This window comes from Vipera berus (assembly GCF_964194415.1).
Source record: "Vipera berus genome assembly, chromosome: 4".
NCBI lineage: Eukaryota > Metazoa > Chordata > Lepidosauria > Squamata > Viperidae > Vipera > Vipera berus.
Genome location: NC_138206.1, coordinates 82,806,097 through 82,827,503, shown reverse-complemented (window position 1 = coordinate 82,827,503; position 21,407 = coordinate 82,806,097). Strand labels below are relative to the sequence as shown.

The 21,407-nt window shown below is 45.4% G+C and overlaps 1 protein-coding gene across 3 annotated transcripts in view; it reads right to left on the bottom strand.

Annotated features, from left to right (window-relative positions):
* LOC308667672 (cytoplasmic FMR1-interacting protein 1-like) overlaps nucleotides 1-21,407 on the bottom strand; it is a 163,613-nt gene that overhangs the window by 66,179 nt on the left and 76,027 nt on the right. For 2 of the 3 annotated variants that reach the window (XR_014026343.1, XR_014026344.1), the window contains exon 1: nucleotides 9,169-9,383. The exons of the other annotated variant lie outside the window; for it this stretch is intronic. The gene's annotated coding sequence lies outside the window, so the exon portion shown is untranslated. Of the gene's footprint in view, nucleotides 1-9,168; nucleotides 9,384-21,407 lie in introns of those variants that run through there. 3 annotated transcript variants of the gene reach the window in all.

Below are 21,407 nucleotides of genomic sequence, written 5' to 3'. Positions count from 1 at the left end.
CTGGAGGGAGTGTGGTTTTGAGTGCTGCAGGCATCCCATGGATGGGGCTTCACTTGTTTGCATGGCCCAGTTTCTGGTACGCTGTGGATCAGTGCCAATCCACAGACCAGGGGCTGGGGACCCCTGTGCTATGGAATATAGAAAGTAACCCCACAACTCCCACCTCAATAGTAGTAACCATGGCCACATGACACCTTTATCAGCAGGAAGAACTGAAAACCTGTAATGTAGTCATTTGGAATAGAACTGGCAAAATCTGGCTCTTTCCCAGTTTAAACCAATTATCTGTAAAGAATCCCAAAGGTGCTTTTTCATGAAGCTTCTTGGACGAGAAGCAAAACATCTTCAAAGAAAAACAAGAAAGTCCAGTTACCCTGTGAAAAAGCACCTTTGGGATAACTATGACCTGGATGACTGAGAATCTGTGAAGAAATGGTTTATATATATAAACATACACACACACACACACACACACACACACACATACACACACACACATATCTATATATATATAAATGAGGGATGCGGTGGCTCAGTGGGTTAGGACGCTGAGCTTGTTGATCAGAAGGTGGCAGTTTGGCGGGTCGAATCCCGAGTGCCGCGTAACAGAGTGAGCGCCTGTTACTCGTCCCAGCTTCTGCCAACCTAGCAGTTCAAAAGCACGTAAAAATGCAAGTAGAAAAATAGGGACCACTACGGTGGGAAGGTAACAGCATTCTGTGCGCCTTTGGTGTCTAGTCATGCCGGCCACATGACCACGGAGACGTCCTCGGACAAGCGCTGGCTCTTCGGCTTTGAAACGGAGATGAGCACTGGCCCCTAGAGTCGGAAACGACTAGCACGCATGTGCGGGGGATCCTTTACCTTTACAATGGACTATGAAAAGACCCCCACCTCTTCCATATGTGGATCTTGCTCCCTTCCTTGCCTTATATAATTTTTAAGTCAATTATAGTGTTAACATTTATTATTTTAATATTTTAATAGTTTGAAAACATGTATTTAAAAACAGGTCTAACACTTTCCAAAAGAACACTAGACCTAGGTATACAAAAACAATGCATTGTGAAATGCCTCAGTAGGCACCTCTGTGGAAGTTAGCAATCTAACTTCTCCTGCAGCCTAAATCAAAATATCCATGGAAAGTAACCAGGAACAAAGAAAAGGGAGTGTTCCAGCAACAACGAAAAGTAGGAGTTCAGTAGATCCCAGTCAGATATCATCATGAGACATTCATTGTAGAATGTTCATATAGCAAGACTAGTTAGGCAAATACGAACAACACAAATTGTAATTTGAAACAGCTAAAGAAAAATGTGAGCCAGGGATGAGATGAAAGGTGCAGTATGAGGACAATGTAGTTTGTAAGAAATATTTATGAAAGAGATGACTTCAAACTATACAGAGCAAAACTGAACTTCTAATATTCCATCTATTCTGTTATATAGTATATATATTACTAAAACTCTCCTGTTTGTCTGCTTATAATCGTCAATTGGGCAAAATGGGGCATCAAAAGACAACCTCAAATGGGCTAACTTAGAATGTGTCCAAAATCCAGGACCCATTATTTCCATTGGATTGAAATTTTGAAGATCTTCACACCATTTATATTGGCACAGTTGTGGTCACTGCAGCGCTACTACAGTCAGCCATGGTTGCAGATCATAATTTCCACTCTTTCCTGCTTTCCAATCAATGGGAAAGTCAGTAGGAAGTTGAAAATTGCTCACACTGCCACTGCTTTTTGCTAGACAATCTAGTTTGCCTAGTTTGATGCCAAGTTAGTGTACACCTATACCACAGGTCGGCAGCCTGCGGCTCCGGAGCCGTATGCGGCTCTTTGAGCCGTCCCATGCGGCTCCCAGGCCTCCTCCCTCTTTTTTTTTTTTTTTGGAAAAAAAAAAAGTGGCACTAAAAAAATTAATCAATTTAAACTTCTCACAAAAAAACTTGAAAAGTTTAAATTGATTGGTTGGTTTGTGGGATGGCCCAGAAACCGTTTGTGGGACTACCCACAAACCTCTTTGTTTTTTTAACTGCACTTGGCAGAGTGGAGGAAGAGACGGGAGAACTAAAAAGGTGAGTAGGGTGGAGTTTTTCCCGCCCTTCCTTCTCCTCGCCATGGGAGAAGGCTCGCTAGCAGCCTCGGCAAGAAGGAAAGGGCGATTTTCTCCCCCCCTTCTCCCTTGCCGTGGCTAGCAGCCTCGGCAAGAAGGAAAGGGCGATTTTCTCCCCCCCTTCTCCCTTGCCGTGGCTAGCAGCCTCGGCAAGAAGGGGCGATTTTCTCCCCCCCTTCTCCCTTGCTGTGGCTAGCAGCCTCAGCAAGAAGGAAAGGGCGATTTTCTCCCCCCCCCTTCTCCCTTGCCGTGGCTAGCAGCCTCGGCAAGAAGGAAAGGGCGATTTTCTCCCCCCCTTCTCCCTTGCCGTGGCTAGCAGCCTCGGCAAGAAGGGGTGATTTTCTCCCCCCCTTCTCCCTTGCTGTGGCTAGCAGCCTCAGCAAGAAGGAAAGGGCGATTTTCTCCCCCCCTTCTCCCTTGCCGTGGCTAGCAGCCTCGGCAAGAAGGAAAGGGCGATTTTCTCCCCCCCTTCTCCCTTGCCGTGGCTAGCAGCCTCGGCAAGAAGGGGCGATTTTCTCCCCCCCCCTTCTCCCTTGCTGTGGCTAGCAGCCTCAGCAAGAAGGAAAGGGCGATTTTCTCCCCCCCCTTCTCCCTTGCCGTGGCTAGCAGCCTCGGCAAGAAGGGGCGATTTTCTCCCCCCCTTCTCCTTGCTGTGGCTAGCAGCCTCGGCAAGAAGGAAGGGGCGATTTTCTCCCCCCCCACTTTTCCCTTGCCGTGGCTAGCAGCCTCGGCAAGAAGGAAAGGGTGAGTTTCTCCCCCCCACTTCTCCCTTGCCATGGCTAGCAGCCTCGGCAAGGAGAAGGAAGGGGCGATTTTCTCCCCCCCTTCTCCCTTGCCGTGGCTAGCAGCCTCGGCAAGGAGAAGGAAGGGGCGATTTCCTCCCCTTCTCTCTGCGAGGCTTGAAACAGTTCCTCCATAAACATGTAACCGAATCATTACTTGACTCTTTCACAAAAACTAATACATTAATCTCTAGTTTGCACATTAGTTTCTAGCTTCATAAAAATGTTCTGCACTTGGTTTTCCACTAAGGAAGCAAAGAAGACATATCCAAATTTTAAGGGTTTTATTTAAACTTCATTTGTGAAGCATGTAACTTTAACCTTGATAATCATAAGCAGCTAACATTGCTTTTTCATTTTGTGCAATTACTGTATTAAATTTGTATGTATATTTGGAGCCGATCTTGAGCTGACTTTACTACTTTTAATTCCTCCCTTCTGTTTATTGTGATATTTAGTTGTATAGCTAAAGCACATTTATTCTTAAAAGCTTTTCCATTGGTATTTTGGGTCACTGGACCTACTTCTTAACATCTTAAATCCAAATGTTATATGATTGATATTTTTATTAGGTCCAGTTTTCAAGTGTTTCCATAGCTATAAAATTCCTATCTTGTGAAGCTTCTAGAGCAGTTACCACTATTATTGCAGAGAGGTTATCCTTGTTTGGGATTGTGGTCTTGAGTTGGTAAAGGGATTTCTAGAGAGCTGCAAACCGAGTATTTTATAAGGGACTTTATATTTCACACAGATTGTGCAACCCTCTAATAAATGTTTCAGACTCTGCAGGGGGAGCTCCTCCTCTCCCCCTGCCCCCCCAAGAGATGGAATTGCAGCTTCTCTTGCTTGGTGGGCTTCGGGAGTGGGGCAGGAAGACCCTTGGCTCCTTCCCTCCCTCTTTCTCTCTTTCTCCTCCTCCTTCTCACCCTCTGCTCTTGGATCAGGCTGTGAGGCTCGGCTGGATGGCTTTGGGTGGTCCTGGCAGCTGACATGGGATCTCTGTGTGTGCGTGTGCGCGCGCATGTACGTTGTACATAGACCGGAGAGGCGCACAGGCCAGCGTGTAGGTGGGAGGCCCGCGTGGTGTATATTTCTTCCCCTTTTTCCCAGCCCCCCCGCCCCCTCCTCGATCTGTAAAGAGGTTCCGTAACCCCGTGGGGATATTTGGGTGTTTTCCCCCCTTCCTCTCTCTCTCTCTCATCTCCCCTTCTTGGTGTCTCCCCGTTCTTCTCCGTCTGCACCCCCCTCCCCCCATCCTCGGAATCCTTCAGAGAACCCCTTCCCCATCCCCTCCTTTTCAGATTTTCAAAGGTGTATTTGTTTTTTTCCCCTTATCTCTTTGATTTTTCTGTTTTTCTTCTTCTTTTGCTTATAAATGAATAATAACTGTCACCAAATGGGAGGGGCGTTTACTTGTTCCCAAGCAGCTGAGGGGAAACGGTCTTGGAGCTGCTCACAGCCACCTGTGTGCAAGGCTGGCTTTTTAAAAAGGATTTTACCTTAAGAACCTGGGTAAGGAGGCGCAGGTGGGGCTGCCAGCCCCAAGGACTCGGGTAGGCAACCTTGGCTCTTTTATGACTTGTGGACTTCAACTCCCAGAATTCCTGAGCCAGCCAAGCCAAGGAGAAATGGAGAGGATTCCATGCTGGCTCAGGAATTCTGGGAGTTTAAGCCCAGGACTCATAAAACAGCCAAGGCTGCCTACCCGTCACAAGGGGAAACCAGATTCACTTAACAACCTGAATACTAATTTATCAACTGCAGTGATAAACACGCACCAAAGAAGTGATGGGAAGAGGGGGGGAGCGCCCCGTTTCTTCTTCAGGCAAAAACTCTGTGCAGAAGCCGGATTGGGGAGGGGGATGATGAGGAGGAAGAGCTGTGATTGACAAACTGCCAGCCAAACTCTTTGGGAGTGGGAGCGCAGGATGGAGAGGAGGGCAGCTTGCCTTGGAGAAGGAGGGGGGAGCCAATTTTAAAGGTTGTCCAGCTAAAAGGGAGCAAAGAATCTGGGCTGGAGTGCCTTGGAAAGGCGAGCAGGCAGCGCATCTGCACAGGCTGGTTGGGCTTTCTGCAGGTTTTGCCTGCAATTAAGGCAGGGTGAGTTTTTTGGCTCAGGGGAGGCTGGGGGGAGGGGGAGCTGCTTGTGGGGGGACATGCCTGCTCACATAAGTGCAAATGTGTTTCTTCTGCATGGAAGCTGCTTTGCTGAAGGTTATATCTTCTTTCTTTCCTTCCTCTTCTTCCACGTTCTTCGCCTCTCTGCTTTGTTCCGCCTCTGGGGATGGAGGGGGAAATTTGCTCTGCACCTTTTCCTAGTGTGTGTGTGTGTGTGTGTGTGTGTGTGTGTGTGTGTGTGTGTGTGTGTTTGAAGCCTCCGTTTGCCTGCCTGGCAAGGCGGAGGAAATTTGCTCGGCCTCCTCTCCGGTGTATGTCTTGCTTAGGTAAGCTCCACTTTAATCAAATCCTGTTCTGCGCATGTGTGCGCACGTGCGCACGCGCACGCGTATTTTGCGGCTCCCAGGGGTTTTTTTAGTGAGAGAACCGGTTCCAAGTGGCTCTTTCACCGATTCAGGTTGCCTACCCCTGACCTATACCATGTCTCTGCTGCATCTGGAGCATAATGTAAATTGAGTTATAGCTTTTTCATTTGACATCTAGACTTTAAATTAGCACTCTTTTAAATAAGCCCACATTTCATGCAGCTCAAAACAAAATGTACAAAATTTCACACTGTTCAAAACAAGATATACAGTTTTTAATTAGAGTATTTTAGCAGACAAAGATGAAGCATTGGGCAGAATCAAGACAAATGCTGGACTTTTTTTAGTTAACCTGATTAAACATGACTGCTTCTTACATATTAATTTACACTTTCTCACACCGTAAGATATATATAATTATACCAAAACCAAAGCTGTTATTCAAGCACTTCAAAAGGATGAAAGAGAACTTGTCATCCAATCTGAAAGCAGAAAGAATGGGTACTAGTTACAAATGACAAGTCCAAAGGAAGCCAATTCTACCATCTGGAAGCAATCCAGAAAACCCTTTCCATCTATCAGGAGTCTACAGTTGGGAAAATTTTCAAGCAGGGCACGAGCAAAAGAACATTTTAGAGCTCATTCCAACAGGCTGCTCCTTTCCTGTTACCAGCAACTGCCTTATGAGACGAGGAAAAGCAACCTCAAAGGCTGCTCCAACCATGCAATTCACATCTCTCTCCCACACAGCTATCTACCATGCTATGTTCTGGGGGAAGGTTTTTGATCATTTGTAAATATCTGTCTAGTCTTCCGTAATATTTCCTCTGTATAAATATGCTTTTTCCCCTTTAATCAGCTAAAACTTTCTTCTACCAAAATATAATAAATCCATATTAAGTGGATGAGTGACTTTGGAGCAGTCCTTCTCTCTCAGCCCAACAAACATTACAAAGCTATTGTGGGGGGGAAATGGAGAAGTACACTTTATACAATGCCGTGAGTGTCTAGAAGAAAATGAAATATAAATGTAATAAACTTTAGAAACAAAGAATGAGGAAAATAAAACACTTATTGCTAATAAATATTCACAGTAAATAAAAACATTTACTGCAAAATAAAGACCATAAGAGGTTTGATCAACTGCTTCTTCCATAGTTTTCCTATCAAAATCTGATAGGAACCGTCAGAACTGAAACCAACTGTGAAAGAAAACATACATAGCTATTAGGGACACTGTGGTTAAAGCTACTCTAAAAAATTGGTTTCTATATTAGTTTAAGGGCTGAAAGTAACTATTCACTTAACCAAATTTACCACAAATCTGTTCTTATTACAAGGCCATGAGAATTTATAGTAGCTTAATATATCTGTATTTATTGATTTTAACGTACATTGGTGACTAAATAGAAATAGCAAAAAAAAAAATAGAAAGCATCTGTAAATTAAATAATTTTGTAATTTAAACTTAACAGTCTTGTTAACTATGCATATCCGTAACTATGCATAATGAAAAGCATACAAATCTATAATGCAAGAAACTGATTACTGCAAAGGCAATTCTAAAAAAGAAGGAATTATATTTCTTCAGATGCCAATTATTTACCTCTTTTTCCCAAGCCAAGCTACTTAGAACTTTTTAACTGTTTCTGACACAATCACAAGTACAGAAAACATGTCATAATTGAAATGTAAAACCCCATGATAAAAGCAGTTGCTTTATTAAGTCAACTTACTGAACACAAAGTAATATGCAGTCTTGAATTTTCCAAAATTGTCAGATAAAATAAAAAGGAGGAAAGCCAGCGAATGTTGAAAGTATATAATCTGCATTTCATATGTTGTGTTCCCAATCTACTATATATTACCCTAGAAGCTAGTCAACCAAACTACAAATCACAATATCCTTTAGTGCAAATCGAAACATGTTAGCTTTAGGTTCAATATATTATAGAAATACAGAAAATTGATCAGGCAATTAACTAATAAGAGACATGATTTGCAAACATAATCCTGAAATATATTTGCAAATTTTCAAACATCCACTGGATTACAGCCCTGATCTACTTCCTCCCATACTGTAAACGTTAGCAGTATAAATTATGTGCATGATGCTATTATTATAATAGGAAAGTTAATTCCCAGCTTTTAATGAACACTTATCTCAGTCTTCAAAATTAATAAAATATATGGATGGGTTTATTTATTTATTTATTTAATTAGATTTATATACCGCCCTTTCCCGAAGGACTCAGGGCGGTTTACAGGGTACTTAAAACAGTGATACAAAAATTAAAAACAATTAAAAACAGTTAAATTTAATCTCTGAGAATAAAACCCCAATTAAAAACTAAAAACTCTCAGCCTGGGCCAGGGAGCTCGAAGAGCCAGGTCTTCAGGTCCAGGCAAAATGAACGAAGGTCGGGGGAAGTCCTAAGTTCCACGGGCAGCTGGTTCCAGAGGGCAGGTGCACCCACAGAGAAGGCCCTCCCCCTGGGTGTTACCCGCCGGCATTAACCGGCGGCACCCTGAGAAGGCCCTCCCTGTGAGAGCGCACTGGATGAAGGGAACTTGATGCCGGTAGCTGGTGTTCCTTCAGATATGCCTAGGACCTGTTATTTATGTTGCCAATAATATCTGGAAAAGGGTTGAAGATGAAAATCTAACACTAGTTATACATAAGCAAATCGCCTGAGTAGTACAAATGGGTGTGGAGCCTTCTTGGAACTTCCAAAAGGACTGTGTTGTAAACAGGAGATGTGGTATCTCTCCCCCCCCCATCGTTGAGAGAGGGCTGTTCAATTTTTACAAACTGAACAATTTGATATATGCAATACAACGCAATGAGATGTGTAGATCTGTACATCGGAGAAACAAAGCAACCATTTCACAGACATAATGGCATTACATACAGTAGGAGAACAAACCCATCAGGACAAGATTCAGCAGTCCATTTGCATTTGAAAGACAAAAACCACTTTTTTGAAGACAGCAAAGTCTGCATTCTGGACAGAGGACCACTGGTTTGAAAGGGTCAAAGAGGCCATCTATGTCAAAATTAAACAACCTTCTCTCAATGGGGGGGGGGGATACGATACTACCTACTCCTGTTTATAATACAGTCGGCTAAGAATTCTGAATTTATTCAGAAGTGTGAGATTGGCGAAATTGGCTGAGATTTTTTTCAAATTTAAGAAAGAAACGGGATTACTCAGTTATTCTTACACTGCAATTTCTGTTACGGCAAACTTGAAGAAAAGGCACTGACGTCTGAATTGTTTCAAATGGTTCGCAACTTCAATAAGATAGCGAGCTAAGAAGAACTCTTTTGCATATCAGTTGTTCCCTCTCCACAACAGTTCCTAGTGTGCAGTCTTCTTTCTCCCTCCTTTCTTATCTCCCCAAAGACTGTTTCCGACACCGGGGCTTATCCCACTTAAACAATGCTTCCAAGGCAGCACCTCTGCACCGAGCCTGGACTCTCGGTATTCCTCCGCGCAGCTCGTAGCCCAAACTTATTAGGCGCCGCGGAAGAAATTAGCATTTTATGTCCCGGAAGCTTAAACTTTCACGGAATATGGAATTTGAGGGAGACCCGCCCAAAACCACCAGAAGTAGGCCGCCCCGGTTAGGCCGCGCAGTGAAAATAATGTATTTCAAGTGTGCGTGGCCACCTGCACGCGAGCTGCTCTGCAGGCACGGGCACAGCTACATAAATGAAAAGAAGAGCCGCCTGGCGCTGGGTCCGCGGAAGGAAAAAAAATCGATTGAAGTTTTTCTCACCCAGCTTCGTGCCGAGGAGGCCTGTGGTTTTCGCCAGACGCCCCAAAATACAAGCCGTTCCAAGGGCTGGCCTCGCTCCCCTTAGGCTTTGTCCCCAGCGCTGCCTTCAGCTCTTGCCCCTCAGGATTACCCCCGCGCTCCCTTCCAGGTCCGCCAGACGCTCGAAGTTTCCTGCCTGAGTCAAACCGGGAAACTGCAAGGAAACACCCTTCCTACCTCTCCAGCTCCTCCCCCGTCCCGACCGAAACCCTCAGCCATCCCTTTCGCAAGCAGTCAGTCCGCCCAGCGAATTATCTGCAGCTCCTCCTTCGAGCGAGAGAATCCCTTCTGATCTTCACGCCGGCTTTTGTAGGAGAGAACGGAGCTCCCAAGGCTTCTTCTCACGGAGAGAAAAAAGTTATTTTCTAAATACCGAACCGTGCAAATACTGTCACCTATGATGTCATGAGGTGAATTGCCACTCTGGAGTCTTTATTGAGAGAAAACAGAAGCCAAACAGGCCAAGTTGGCGTGTCCTGTTTAACTGAAGGGTTCTGGAACAAAGGGAAATTGTTTAGTTTAACTGTTGCTTTCTCGCTTTTTGTGATCAGCTTTTGCACCAGAGAAATTTCATGCAAGCTTGGGAAACATGTACATGGATGTGATATACTGAAGAGGGAATAAGGGAGTGTACAGGAATGATTGATGTCTTTCTTATGATGTAATGGCTCGGTTGTCTGATTTTCATTGGCTAACAAAGTTTATAAAGCAGTGCTACCAACTTTCTAATGCATGGCATTTCTGGATGTAATTCTGCCAGAGTTCCAGATTGTTGGCCACCCAGCTGCTTAATTTGATCAAATTGCTGCTTGATCAAGAAGTCTGCTTGGGTTATCTGATTATATTGATATGATATCTCAAGTTCAAGTAAGGGGCTGGGACTTTACATGTTTAACTATAAACTGAATTTGCAAAATTTGACTAATATGAGGTAGTCCTCAACAACCATTTGTTTAGTGACTGTTCGAAGTTACAATGGCACCAAAAAAGTGACTTATGACTGTTTTTCACACTATCATTGCAGCATCCACTTGGTCATGTGATCCAAATTTGGATGCTTGGCAACTAGTGTATATTCATGATGGTTGCAGTGTCTGGGCTAACAAGCAAAGTTGATGGGGAAATCAGATTCACTTAACAACCATGTTACTAACTTAACTGAAGAGATTCACTTAGCAAGAAAGATTGTAAAATGGGCCGAAACCTGCTTAAAAACTTTCTTATCAACAGAATTTTTTTGGCTCAGTTGTGGTTGTAAATCAAGGATTACCTGCAGATTGTGAAACCAGAAGGAATCTCTTTGTGAGGTGTATCCAGGCTACAAAACTGCAATATATTGTTTGTGGTTTTATTGATGGATAACATCATTAATTATGAACTTTGATTTACAGGTGAGGCAAGTTTGCATACCATGCTAAGCAAAAACAAATCACATTTTGTTTTAATAGTGGCAATCATACAACAGACCACATCATTCATGAGTTCTATGAGCCTTAAACTATATATTTAGGATTAATTTGTATTTAGGACTAATTTGTATCTAGGACGGCCAATTTAGTGGTTAAGGCATCAGGCTAGAACAGGGGTGTCAAACTGTCAGGCATTATCCCACAATTGCTCTTCCTATTACAGTCCGATGTGTTATTGCCATCTCATGCAGTTGATCTAATTGATGGCCTGGTTGTATTTGCAGCTTCAGTTATGCTAGTTTGCTTTGGTCTCATAGCCGGTCCGATCTGTCCCTCTGTCACTGATTGTTGTGGCCCCCGGTTGTTCAGTTGTGTCAGTCAATCCATGATAAGGGTCTTTTGTCATCTCTCTGTGGTTCATCAGGCTGTCCTGAATGTCCACAAGAGAGGGGAGGACGAAGGGGGGTAGTTGTCGATTCTTGCGTTCCAGCCTCTTATGCGATTTTCCATGGTGTTGTAGTGCCTGATATGCGGGTAGCAGACCAATGTACTGGTTAATCAAGTTCTGATCGGATACCCAGGCTTCCTTCAATAGGCGACCACTCTTTGTGGAATCCTGGGCAATAACCTCGGCCTCTGTAAAATTAAATGTGTGATTGTTTTCGACCATATGCATCCAAACCTGAGACTGGTGTTCATTCCGCTGGACTGCCATTTCATGTTCATGTATCCTTGTTCACAGGCGCTTCGTGGTTTTGCCAACATAATTACCTGTGCAATCATTACAATTGATCCGATAGACCACTGACAACGTTTCTCCTTTGGGCAAGGGTTCCTTGGGGTACATCACCTTTGTTCGTAAGGTCTGGTTGGGTTTGTGCACCACCTTAATACCATGTGCCAATAGTATATGCGCAGCTGCCTCAGATACCCCACTGATGTATGGCAGTGCCATCCAAATTGAGGTTTCAGTTGCATCATCCACGGGTTGTGGGTCGCGGCGCCGGTTGCATCGTCGGATGAAATCCATCGAATATCTTTGATAATGTTAGCAGCGGCTAACGAAAGCTCAGTGCAAAATATATCTTCTGTCCCAGAGATCAATATGTCTTCCTTTTTACAAGTAAATACACCTGGGACTCATTGAGATTGAATCGTGTATCAGCAAGCATACTGAAACAGTTGTACAGTACAGGCAAAGCAACCTTGCTCTTTAGAGCTCCCACTTTTTTCTAAAGCTCCCTAATTGAAGGAAAAAGGTAAGCACTGATTGAGAAGAGGGAAGTGGCATATTAGATTATTACGGTAATTTTTTTCCTGAAAGGATTTTTTTTTTAAAAAAATGAGATAACTGATGGCAAAGAAGCCTGAAATATTATGATCTCCTTTTTTTAGGATTATGGGGAGACTTAACCCTTTGGCAGATTTCCCCTATACCAAAAAGGGGAACAGCCCCAATAAATTACTTTACAATAAGTACCACTATCATAACAGGCCACTGGCATTAACAGTCCTTTCTAAAAAAAATAACTTTGGTAGTCTTTGTTCTTAAAGAGAGGTAAACCTCATAATTTTAATACTATCCATTCTTGATTTGTTCCTCTGTTGATACTGCTCTTTGCAGAAACTGATTGTTTTGTTTCTAGTATGTGTTTTTCATGATAGTAGTACATTCTAATAGTAATTTTTCCTCACTAGTACAACACCTTATACTTAAAAAGGAAAATAGGCAACACAAGTTAGCCATGATGGTTACTGCATTTCCATACTGTACAGCAGAGCTTTTCAACTGGTGGTACTTTACCACCTGGCAGGTGGTTATGCAACCCATAGCCAAGTGTAGTGGGGGAGGGAAACAGCTAAATTGGTGCCACACAGACCTGGAGGAGACCAGTTGGAACTGCAGGGTTCGGCAGAAGCCCCAGGAACTGCACGCATGGCTGCTGTTACGATTCAGCATCAGCCTGTGGTTCTGGCAGCTGAATCGGATGATTCTGAAGAGGAGGAGGGGTTTGGAGAGCCTTTGGTGTCAGAGGAAGGTTCTGATGCACTGCAGGACTCTCAGCCTGGCCCCTCCCATCTTGTTCTTCATCAGACTCAGCCGTGTGAGCATGAGGGATTGGAAGAAGATGATCCACAGCTGGCTCTGTTCAGGGACGCTACGAGCAGGAGGCAACCTAGCAGAACAGAGGAAGGCAACGAGGCAACTTGGGAGAAGGCAATGAGAAGCCACGCCTTGGGACTGCTGATAAAAGGGGAATGTGTGGGAGGTGCTGGTTGCTGAAGGCAACTGTTTGAAGATCTTCTGCTAGAGTCCTGGTCTGTTATTCTTGTTTGAACTTTTGATTTAACTCTTGAACTTTTCGTTTAACTTTTGTTTGAACTCTTTGTAAATAAATTTGGTTGGGTTTTTTCCAGCCTGTTGACTATAAAAAGGGGTTGTCCCTGACATTCAAACAGGGCCGGTCATAGGCCGGAACAGAACAGTTTGCCTTCAGCCTCTCACCCCTTATTATTATTATGGAGCAGCTACGTGCTGAGAATGCCCAGCTCACCCAGCAACTCACTTTGTTGGCAGCTCAGGTGGCTCAATTACAAGCACAGGTCCATGCTGCACCACTACCACCACCACCACCATCACCACCATCCAGGAGAAAATGCCAAGTTGCGATGAGTGATAAATTTAATGGCAATCCAGATATGTTTCCTGCTTTCCTGCGACAATGCCAGCTATTTATCAGCAGCTGATTTCCCCTCTGACCGGGATAAGGTGGGGTTTGTGTTAAGCCTTCTCTCTGGTGATGCAGCTCGTTGGGGCACACCTCTGCTGACCCAACCTAGTCCATTGTTGGACAACTTTGTGGGGTTTTGTAATCATATGCGTCTGATGTCATCAGTATGCTGATACCCAACTTTTTTTCTCCACCCCGAACCAACCCAGTGATGCCCTCACTGTGATGTCCCATTGCCTGGAGGCGGTCCGGGTCTGGATGGGGAGAAACAGGCTTCGTCTCAATCCTGCCAAGACTGAGTAGCTGTGCATACCGGCATCTCAGGTTAACCAGACTATTCCATCTTTAACAAAGGGGGTTGAGGTGTTACCCCCCCCCCCGTTGATAGGGCTCGCAACTTGAGCGTCCTCCTGGATTCACGGCTCAATTTTGAAGACCAGATAGGAGCCGTGACCAGGGGGGCTTTTGCCCAGGTTCGCCTGGTGCGCCAGTTGCGACCCTACCTGGACCGAGATGCCCTACGCACAGTCACTCATGCGCTCGTGACCTCCCGTTTAGACTACTGCAACGCTCTCTACATGGGGCTGCCCTTGAGGACCACTTGGAGGCTTCAGCTGGTGCAGAATGCGGCCGTGCGAGTTGTGATGGGGGCTTCCCGACACTCCCATGTAACACCTCTACTCCGCGAGCTGCATTGGCTTCCGGTTGCCCTCCGGGTGAGATTCAAGGTGCTGGTGATGACCTGTAAAGCCCTAAATGGCTTGGGTCCATGATATCTGAGGGAACACTTGCTGCCGGCATCAAGTTCCCTTCGTCCAGTGCGCTCCCACAGGGAGGGCCTTCTCAGGGTGCCGCCGGTAAAAGATTGCCGGTGGATAACACCCAGGGGGAGGGCCTTCTCTGGGTGCGCCTGCCCTTTGGAACCAGCTGCCCGCAGAGCTTAGGACTGCCCCCGACCTTCATTCATTTCGCCAGGACCTGAAGACCTGGCTCTTTGAGCTTTCCGGCCCAGGCTGAGAGTTTTAATCGGGGGTTTTTATATATTTTTTTCAGGGATTAAATTTAATCTTTTTAATCGTTTTTAATTTTTGTATCAATGTTTTAAGTACCCTGTAAACCGCCCTGAGTCCTTCGGGAAAGGGCAGTATATAAATTCAATAAAATAAATAAAATAAATGTATGATCACCCCATAAAGATGCAGACTGCTACCCGATGCCTGAAAGCTGTGAGGCAAGGTCGACGCCCCCTACAAGGCTATATCAGTGATTTTCGGCTGCTTAGCCAGGATTTAGCCTGGAATTAGGCTGCGCTCGTGGTCGCTTTCCAGGATGGATTGTCAGAGATGTTGGATGAGCTGGCCCGTGTTGATATTCCCTCATACCTCAATGGGCGGATCCATCTTTGTCTGCAGATCGACGCTCAGCTGCAGCAGCGAAGGAGTCGCCATGCCACCCCAGAGACCCCTGCGGCCCCTGTTTTGCATGAGACCCCGGTTCAAAGGAAGGAGCCAATGGAGTTAGGTGCTGCCAGGCCCTGTCTATCGGTGGCAGAAATGAATGGGCGACATTTGTGGGGTTGTTTTTACTGTGGGGACCCTGGGCATTTGGCTGCCTTCTGCCCAAAGAAATGACGACGGGCATTAGTGACCGAGTCTGCCCCGAGAAAGCCCCCTACTCCTCTGTCGGGAAATGCCCCAAGCCCGATCTAAAAGGTGTGTTAGGACGGGCATCCCACAACACCGAGTGACGTCTTTCGGATGCTGCCTGTGGCATCTGATATTTGAGGCACGTCTGATCCTCCCCAGCAAGCCAAAGGGCATTCCAGTCCGTGGCTTAATTGACTCTGGGGCCACCACAAATTTTATGGACTCAGCATTTGTGGCCAAGTGGGTTGTTCCCCAGTGTCCGGTGGAACTGCCCATGTTAGTGGAGACTATCAATGGTCGAGTGCTCCTGTCTGGGCCAATTGAGGTCGCCACGCAACCGTTATGTATGACCATCAGTTCCCATGAGGAGGCCATATAGTTCTATATCACCTCAGATCTGCATTTCCCCGTGGTCTTGGGACTGGTGTTGCTCTGGGCGCATGACCCACAGATCTATTGATCACAGAACTTGGTCACCTTCCCAAGCTTACAGTGCGTGGACCACACGTGCCATATCTGTGCCGGCCAGGTGGAGGGTTCCCCAGGGGTTTCCTTGCCTTCCAAACTGACTGAATTTGCTGATGTGTTCAGCGAGACAGAGGCGGATCAATTACCCCTGCACAGGCCCTATGACTGCCCCATTGATTTAGTCCCTGACGCGCCTCTCCCAGTGGGGCATTTGTACTCCATGTTGGACCCCGAGTTGGCTGCATTGCGGGACTTTCTGGATAAGAATTTGGCTCGGGATTTCATCCGGCCCTCATCCTCGCCAGTGCCTGCACCCGTGCTCTTCGTCAAAAAGAAGTCCGGCGAATTGCAGCTTTGCTGCGATTATAGAAAATTAAATGCCATCACGGTGCACAATCGTTACCCACTGCCCCTCATCCCCGAACTCTTGGACCAACTCCGGGAGGCTAAGATCTTCACGAAACTGGACCTGCGTGGAGCTTACATCCTTGTCAGAGTTCGGTCGGGTGATGAGTGGAAGACGGCATTTGGTACTCAATACGGACACTTTGAATACATGGTGATGCCATTTGGCCTGACCAATGTCCCGGCCGTGTTCCAGCATTTCATGAACAATATTTTCCGGGATTTGTTAGATCAGTTTGTCGTGATCTACTTGGACGACATCCTGATCTACTCCCCGTTGCAAGAGGTGCACCATCAACATCTCCATCAGGTCCTGCAGCGACTCCGAGAACATTGGCTGTATGCCAAATTAGAGAAGTGCCAGTTCTACCAGGTGACCATCGATTTTCTGGGTCACTGCATTTCTCCTGAGGGCATTGCCATGGAGCCGAGTAAGGTCGAGTCTTTGCAGAGTTGGCAACCCCTACCTCGTGTGAAGGATGTTCAGCAACTTCTTGGGTTCCCCAACTATTATTGGGCTTTCATCCCTGGGTTTGCTACCCTGACAGGCCCCCTCACTCGGCTCCTGCAGAAGAAGACTCGGTTTCAGTGGGACGCTCCAGAACAACGGGCTTTCCAGGCTTTGAAGGAAGCCTTCATGAAGGAGCCCATCTTGAAGCATCACAACAGCCATTTGTCATGGAGGCGGACGCCTCGCGACATTGCCATTGAGGCGGTGTTACTCCAGACAACGATGCCCGGCGGTACCCTCTTCCCTTGCATGTACCATTCGTGGGAACTGAATCCATCAGAGCGCAACTATACCATCTGGGAGAAGGAGCTGCTGGCCATCAAAGTGGCGTTTGAGGCCTGGAAGCATCATCTGGAGGGGACACGGCATCAAATAGTGGTCCAGATGGACCATAAGAATTTGGAAAGCCTTCAGACCACTCAGAAATTGAACCAACGCCAGATTCTGTGGTCTCTTTTCTTTGCGATGTTCAATTTCCGAGTCAAATACGTACCCAGCGGTTGCAATCAAAGAGCGGATGCTCTGTCCAGGAAGCCCGAATATTCCCAAGCGGAAGACAAGCTTCTGCCCAGGACAGTGCACCCCATCAAGTTTTTTGCTGCGGTGTGGGAGCCGATAGACATACGGGCTCGGATCCAGGAGGCACAGCAGCAGGATGTGTGGGTGGCTCAGTGGAAGGAGGAGGTGGGGCCAGGTTCTCCATGGACAGTCATGGATGGACTCTTATTTTATCGTGACTGTCTCTATGTTCCGGGAGGGCCATTCAGGGGACTCATCCTCAGCCAGTATCATAATAACCCGGCGGCAGGGCATTTTGGCCTGTTCAAGACCCTGAACTTGGTCTCCTGTACCTTCTGGTGGCCCCAAGTCTGACACGATGTCCAGGCCTATGTCACTTCTTGTATTCCGTGTAGGCAGGGCAAGTCAGCGACAGGGGCCCCGCCTGGATTACTGCAGCCCTTGCCGACATCTAAAAGACCCTGGGAGGCTGTGTCCATGGACTTTCTGACGGATTTACCCCCGTCTTCTGGTTTTACGACGGTGTTTGTGGTGGTGGACATGCTGACCAAGATGGCGCATTTCATCCCATGTCGTGGTTTACCGTCAGCCCGCACCACTAGTCGTACGTTCATTCAGCAGGTGTTCCGGCTGCACGGCCTCCCTGATAGTCGTATCTGATAGAGGGGCCCAGTTAACAGCCTGTTTCTGGTAGGAGTTGATGCATATGTTGGATGTCAAGATTTGCCTCTCGTCCGCACACCATCCTCAAACTGACGGGGGGACAGAGAAGGTCATCGGTATTCTAGAGCAATATCTGCACTGCTATGTCAATCAGCAGCAAAACAATTGGGTGGACTCTCTGGCCATAGCTGAGTTTGCATTCAACTCGCAGCACACCTCCACACAGATGACACCGTTCCTGGCCAATGTGGGATATCACCCCCCGATTTTCCCCCCTTTCCCCATTAGACTCACCAGAGCCAGCAGCGAATGACTACATGGCAGAGTTACAGGTGATCCATCGATTGGTGCGGCAACAGAGAAGGCCAAGGTCTGAAAAGCTGAAAAGTCATTTCCAGTACCTGATGGAATGGAAAGGCTACAGACCAGAGGAGTTCACCTGGGAAGACGCGACCACTGTTCATGCTCCTGCTTTGGTGTCTGCCTTCCATGAACAATTCCCATCCCAACCGCATCCGGATCGGCAGACCTGGGGGAAGGGCCCTGCGGTGCGGGATAGTGTTGTGATTCAGCGTCAGCCTGTGGTTCCAGCAGCTGAGTCAGATGATTCTGAAGAGGAGGAGGAGGAGTTTGGAGAGCCTTTGACACCAAAGGTTCTGAGGCACTGCAGGACTGTCAGCCTGGCCCCTCCCGTCTTGTTCTTCATCAGACTCAGCCATGTGAGCACGAGGGATTGGAAGAAGACGATCCACAGCTGACTGTTCAGGGACGCTAGGAGCAGGAGGCAATCTAGCAGAGCAGAACAGAGGAAGGCAATGAGGCAACTCGGGAGAAGGCAATGAGAAGCCACGCCTTGGGACTGCTGATAAAAGGGGAATGTGTGGGAGGTGCTGGTTGCTGAAGGCAACTGTTTGAAGATCTTCTGCTAGAGTCCTGGTCTCTTATTCTTGTTTGAACTTTTGGTTTAACTCTTGAACTTTTCGTTTAACTTTTGTTTGAACTCTTTGTAAATAAATTTGGTTGGTTTTTCCCCAGCCTGTTGACTATAAAAAGGGGTTGTCCCTGACATTCAAACAGGGCCAGTCATAGGCTGGAACAGAACAGCTGCATGCTGATTGGAGCTTCTGGCACACCCAGAAGAGGAAAGGAGGAAGAGGAGGCAGAGAGAAAAGAAGCTATAAAAGGAGATTTTGGTGGGAGAGAAAAAAAACACGGAGAAAGAGAGAGAAGACACTTTTGTTAGCGAAGCGGTGAGGAGAAAGTGAACAAGCGGCCTTTGCAAGCAAAGGGTGAGTGAAAGAGCGAGCAAAAGGCTTGTGCGAGCAATGTGTGAATGAGAGCAAGGAAGAAGCTTTTGCAAGCATGTGTGCATGAGCAAGAGAAGCTTTTGTAAGCAATGTGCGTGAGAGAAGCTTTTGCGAATATCTGTGAATGAGAGCAAGGGAGAAGTTTTGCGAGCAATGTGTGTGAATGGAGCAAGAGAAGTTTTTGTAAGCAAAATGTGAGTGAATGGAGCGAGAGAAGCTTTTGCGAACGTGTGAATGAGAGCAAGTGAGAAGCTTTTGTAAGCAACGCTTGAGTGAATGGATCAAGAGAGTAGCTTGTGCGAGCAATGTGTGTGTGAATGAGAGCAAGCCAGAGGCTTTTGCTAGCAAAGGGGGGGGGTTGCGAGCGAAGGGTGAGAGAAAAAGGGAAAAGTGAGGGGGAGAAGGGAAAAAAGAAAAGGCATTTACTTCTGAGTTCAAGTGTTGCAATAGGAAGGAAGCATTAACATTGAATCTCAACTTTTTACTTTTCCATAAATTATAAACTAGCCATTTCTATAACCAACAAATGAATCTAACCAGTAAAGCCCAAAATCCCACTTTTTTGTCAAGTTTTTGACACCTTGCTAAGCACTGGTGGTCCTCAAATACTGTCATGTCCTAAAAGTGGTACAATCTGTGAAAACGTTGAAAAGCCCTAATGTACACAATTTCAAGAAAATAAACATCACCATCAAAGAGTCTATAATTGGAATGTTATTGTCTCAGTGAAGAATTATGTGAAATCATAAATGAGGTATTCTGAAAATGTTTGAATAGGAAGATTTTCCTATCTTCCTGTCCTACCTTAATATCTATAGTCTGTGCAGGCATTTGAAATATATTTATTAGTTGTAAGAGAGGGAGAATCATGAAATCACTGCTTCTCAGTTGTTTACGATCACCAACGACATAGCTTTGTAACTGATAAACTCCCCTGAGTAGAAAATCTGTCTCAGAAAAATCTGACCCCAGAAAACTTTCTAACTCACATATTTAGTGCAGCTCTAATACCAAAATAGGAACAAAAACCCAGAGTCTTTCTCCAGTCAGGAAGTTATTACCATGAAAGTTGTCTTGGTATGTGCTCAAAATTGCAGAGCTTTTGTATTTCCCCTGCAATTTTTCCAGAATGAGACAGCCAGTACAAAACTAATTAACATATATTTGCATACAAATGTTTTAGCATGTGCAGTTAAAAAATTAAAAAAAGTGAATATGGCAAGTGGAAAAGTTTGGACTTTGTAAAATGTTTTTTCCAGAATGGCAAAGTTCCTATAGATATAGTCTTTGTTTTCTTGCTTTTAGAAACTTTCCCCCTTTTCCTTGCAGAACTGCTCTAGTTCATAAATATTTTTGAGTCTCCTTACATGCATCATGTGTTTGAGATGTTTCCTCAGATTCTCAATAATCAATTCTGGGAAATGTGAAGGATGTTCCAAAACTTTTTTTTCTTTTTTGCAAATATTTATGGTTGATATGGCAGTGTTTCAGATTGCTACTTGATGAATATCTAATCTCTTTTTAACTGTAATTTCTTAAATGATAATGGGACATTACCTTCTAGGATATACTGAAATTTAATTGAACTTATTCCTCTTTCCATCTGCAAAATATGCTGTGCTGTTCGATGTTACCCCACCCCCAAAGCATAGCAGAATTTCCCATATCCTTAACAGTAGTCAAAGTTTCTTCAATTATTGCCCTTTTTTTCTTCTCTGGTTGTGACTGGATATTATAGTGTTGCATTATCAGTTTAAGTATTTTGTTCCAAGCTGTTTCAGCTTTTCAGTTTTCTTTTGTATATCTTAGAACATTACTTTTGTGTTTCCGGCAACTTCCCATTCAGATTACCACTGAATAAACAATAATGTACTGTGATCTTATGGACACTTCACTCAGCTACATTTTTCAGCAGATCATTAAAAGTGATCCATAGTTGTTTTTTGCAGTATGACCAATTTGGGGCCAGCTCTAGCTGAGGATTTTTTTTTCTGGTCTTCAACCCTTATGCCATATTCATTGAAGGAATTGTAATTTGTACTATAAGGAAAATGTTATATTCACATTATTTGTGAACTGACATCAACAGCAGTCATATAGGTAGTCCTCAGTTAACAATGGTAATTGGGACCAGGAATTCTATTATCAAGCAGCGTGGTCGTAAAATCCAATATTATGTCACGAATGGCCAATATACATGTCCCAGGATAATGCTGCAGGATCCAATCTGGGTTAGTCATCGGGACCAGAGGCTCAGACTTCCGAGCTTTCAGACTCATGCTGGAGCTTATCCTCAGGGAACTTCTGTCTAGCGGAGTCTAGCACAATCTGCTCCCGGTGACTGATCCAGATTGGATCCTGCATCAATATCATGGGACTATGTTGACTTACAATGGCAGTTCTAGTTGTGGTTGTTTTCCCACATGGTCATTAGACACATCATGTGATTGCCATTTATAACCTTCAGTGTCATGTTCCCCATTTATTTTGCTCATCAGAAACCCACAGCGAAGGTCACAAGTGGTGATCATGTGACAGCC